The sequence below is a fragment of the Elaeis guineensis genome, chromosome 4 (assembly GCF_000442705.2).
Source record: "Elaeis guineensis isolate ETL-2024a chromosome 4, EG11, whole genome shotgun sequence".
Classification (NCBI taxonomy): Eukaryota; Viridiplantae; Streptophyta; class Magnoliopsida; order Arecales; family Arecaceae; genus Elaeis; species Elaeis guineensis.
The window spans coordinates 21,198,793-21,203,021 of record NC_025996.2 but is presented as its reverse complement, the minus strand read 5'-3'; the positions used below and the strand labels follow the sequence as shown (position 1 = coordinate 21,203,021).

Below are 4,229 nucleotides of genomic sequence, written 5' to 3'. Positions count from 1 at the left end.
AATGCAACTTCGAGTATATCTGACTCAGATGAGTTGGCAACTAAGTCCGTATGATATTTTCTTTATAACATGTCGTATCCATTAAAGGCAATTACAGGGTCTATGAGATGGATACTATTATGGGAGGATAGCATTTTTAATCTCATATCAATTGTAAGTCATAAGAGATTCTAGCTCGTATGGGATCGAAGCCTTCTCTCTCCTCATCAAGACGTCTTTTATATAGGATAAAACTATCAGGCCCAAAATGTCATCCCGACGTACTAAAGGTCATGGGCCCAAAGCGGCATCTTGATAAACCAAACGCTAAAGCGGACAATACTTTGCCAAGATGGAATAGAGACTGACCCATACAAGCCATCCGAGTCTTTGACCGTCATATTTACTACAAAAAAAGGGCCGCCTCGTACTCATGCACAGAGTCTCCCTTGACTGAGAGGCTGCTATTGTGGGAGGAAGGCATCTTTAGTCCTACATCAGTCGTGAGTCAAGAGAGACTCTAGTTTATATGAGATATGAAGCCTTCTCTCTCTTAGCGAAACACCTTTTACACAAAACAAAACCACGAGACATAAGATGGCAACCCAACATGCTAGAATTCATGGGCCCAAGACTGGCATATAGAGACTAACTCATTTGAGCCATTGGAGCTCCTAACTACAACAGATACTATCTCTAATATTATTACTTGGAAACTATTTTTATCTTAACCCTAGAAAATATATCTTATCATTATATTGGGGTTTATCTTGAATGCAAAATTTAGATCAAACTAAAACAAGTAAAACAAAGTCTGGTACGTGTTAGTATGTGCCATATCTAGATGGGTTGAAATAGATCAATCCAGCATGAACATCCTGCAAATTTAAAGCGTCCGCGTATACCAAATTTCATTAGTGAAGTGATATCGGTTAATATATTAAATATAGTGATAAATAGATACGAAGATGTTGACAGTGTACGGAGTAGGCAGAGTCGGCAGAATTACACAACACGAAGAGCCAATTTTATGGCGGGCAATCCTTACATAGAGATGGAATAGAAGGTGTGCCTGAGATCGCTCCCCTTTACAGTGGTTCTCTCTTCTTCCTCATCAGTCACCACAGAACCAAGGACTGATCAGGATAAGAATTCAGCTGCGCCTGATTTCCCTCCGAGTTCAAGAGCTCGTAGTACTCTTGGTAGAGCCCTTCAAGTAGTCTATCTTTGGAGGGGAAATCAAAAGCTAGAACATGGTTTGGGTCATCTTCTTCAAAGAAAAAGCCACCTTCCTTGATGTCATACCAATTAATTTCCAAATCGTTGGTTTGGGCCTCCATGCTAATATCTCCTTTCTCTTCCTGTGATGCAGCACTTTCAGTCTTAGGAATTCAGATACGCCACCATTCTCAATCAGATTACAGTTCCTCAAGGTTGGTGTGAACCTTGTGGGCTTTGGCATATAGACTTTGGTCCAGTAATCTCTGCAGTGTCTTCCCCTTTATTCGTCTTCTTTCCTTTGTCTTGTTTGTTCTTGCTGTTATGGTTATTACTCTTGTTAACGCTGTCACTCCTTTTTTGTGATATCGGCCGGGCTCGTTTTGATGTACCTTTGTAGGTCCCTTCTCTAACCTCAATTCCTTGCCTTTTGAGCTTCTTACTGAGATGGCTATTCCAATAATTCTTTATTTCGTTATCGGTTCGACCGGGCAACCTTCCAGCTATCAAAGACCACTATTGCCGAGCAATGAATGAAGTCGGATAATGAGATCTTCTTCATCTTGCCCGATGTTGCCACGCTTGATGTCAGGCCTCAGATAGTTCATCCATCTCAGTCTGCAGCTCTTTCCACATCTAAGAAGACCTGAAAGCGAGTAGGTTTCTAGTCGGGAAGATAAAAGTATGACCCTTGGAAAAAGATATGAATATTACCTTCCTATATGCATGAATTGATCATGGACTTTTCTTAAGAAGAATAGAACATCTTCCGTTGTTTTTCTTGTCTAAGTGATACATCTTCCATTGTGTTTATGTGAGAGGAAGTCCACATTTGAATCCTACATTCTATTAGAAAGATGGGACTTAATTGGAAGTCAAAAAGTCTTCAGATTTAATGATATTAATTCCTCAAAAGTGTTTTCCATAACTAGCCAACAAAATGGGTGATTCATGCTAATAAGTAATCTATAGAAGGTCATTAATATTCTTTTTTTTTTTTTTTTTTGACCAAAGGGTCATTAATATTGTAATAATACTAACTCTCACCCATATAAGGCCCCAGATTTTATTTTAATTCTATTTTATTTGAGGATAAGGGATGCCTAAGATACGCCACCCGACCTTTATTTCGGATCAAAGAGGAAAAGATCCAGCAGAAAAATGCAAAGCAGTTATTCTATATATGATCCAGTAGGCATGATGATGATTGTAACTATGGAACAATTGAGACTGCACTCTGGAAGAGGAAGTCTAAATATATACAGCAGAAGATTGAGCTGAAACGAGAAGAAAAGGTTCTAAATCAGTAGCATATACAACAGAAGAAGTGATAGCTTCTTGGATCATTTACAGCATCTCATCATATGATAGCTTCCATTCCTACTGAAAATAACATTGAGAAGAATCTGCTAAGAAGACAGCAGAAAACAATCGTCATATATCCTTCCCTACAACTGGAAACTTGAATAAAGAGACTTAACACACCAACCCTTCTGAAGTTACTGGGAAAATACTAAAAAAAGATTGTGCTCGAAAAAATGAGTCACTGAAACAATTGTAAGGAAAGGAATTGATACCAAGTATATAGATATATGGTACAGGATTAAGGCGCAAGGTGGGGGTTGGTTTGCCGAAAAATGAAGTGGGAGTTAGCAAATGAGAGAGAATGGATACATTCAAAAGATACACACCTGCGTTTTTAGGAAGAGTCCTCCAGTTTCCTTCCCCGTGGCATTGGATATAGTTGGTGAGCAGAGCATCTTCTTCTGGATTCCATGGCCCTCTGTGCAGCCCCACCTTGGAACAGCAAGGGGCTCTCCCCATCTTCCCTTGCGTTTCTTCTGAGGTTTCGGTGTGATGAGCGCGCGTGGGAGAGGGTAAAAGAGTGCTCACTATTTATAGACTCCATGTACATTAACCTAAAAAAAAAAAAAAAATCATATGCATGAAACGAAGGAATTGGAAGATTTGTTGACAGAAGCTTTGATTGCTACATTGGTGCAATCTGCTGGCATATTCTCAAAAGCAAAACAGCATTCCAGACCTATCAGGGTATGACACCTTACCACCACAATGAAAATTTTCAGAGGAGAACCACAATTTTGATTCTAAAAACAACTGCGACGTACATCTGTATCATGGCTCGACAAGTTGACTCACAAATTGGTGCAAGGTCATCTAAATCAAAATTATACAGAAACTCTAAAAAATATATAAAATAAAGAAGTAGTTCCCTACTTTAATTTTTAGATCAAGCAGTTGGCTAACAGAACTAGCTGGAATACAAATACATTAATTAGACAATGTATAAAAATACTCTAAAACTGAATCTTGTGGGAAAAAATTTAGTATCTAACTATTATTCATTTTTTTCTCTTTATTTTTTTTCTTGAGAAGATCAAGTGTCATTTGAACAAAACTTCTCTTATGCTGACGTGCAACATTGACATCCGAGAGACGGTGTGATCGAGAAGGGAATGACGGAATCATGATCTACAATGTCAGCACGACGTGTACGCACAATGAACTGGTTCAAGTGATTAGCGTGCCGGCTCCTGAGCATTATTACATCACCCTCGCATCCTGAGTCACAAACCGAGAAAACGTAAACGTTATACCAGATCCATTGCAGCAACAATATCCGAGGACCAGTGACACTCAATATGGTAAATGAGACACTCCTCTCAACGCCGCCTTCCCTTCTCATATACCTTAGCACCGACGAAGGTGCAAAGGTCAATAGTGAAAAAGAAGACGACAAGTTTAAGGCAATGAAAGGGAGACTGTGAAACGTGGGACACGAAAAATTAGCAATAAAAGCCCAAAAAGCGAGTACTGTGTGTGGTCGGACCGTTCCCATGCTCTTGCGTCATGTTTGGGCGGCTTCTTGTCGTCCAAAGTCATTGGGAGGCAGGTCATCAGGGGAATGGTCGATGGTCCAAGCAATCGGTTTGGCTCTTCTGACCGTATTCTTGACAGTATCTCACAAGATTGATACCCAGGTGATGTATGATTTTTCAAAAAACTTTCAT

General features: G+C 39.6%; 1 pseudogene; it reads right to left on the bottom strand.

Moving 5' to 3' along the window:
- Positions 1-895: 895 nt before the first annotated feature.
- On the bottom strand, positions 896-3,110 carry LOC109505752 (uncharacterized; annotated as a pseudogene).
- Positions 3,111-4,229: the final 1,119 nt, after the last annotated feature.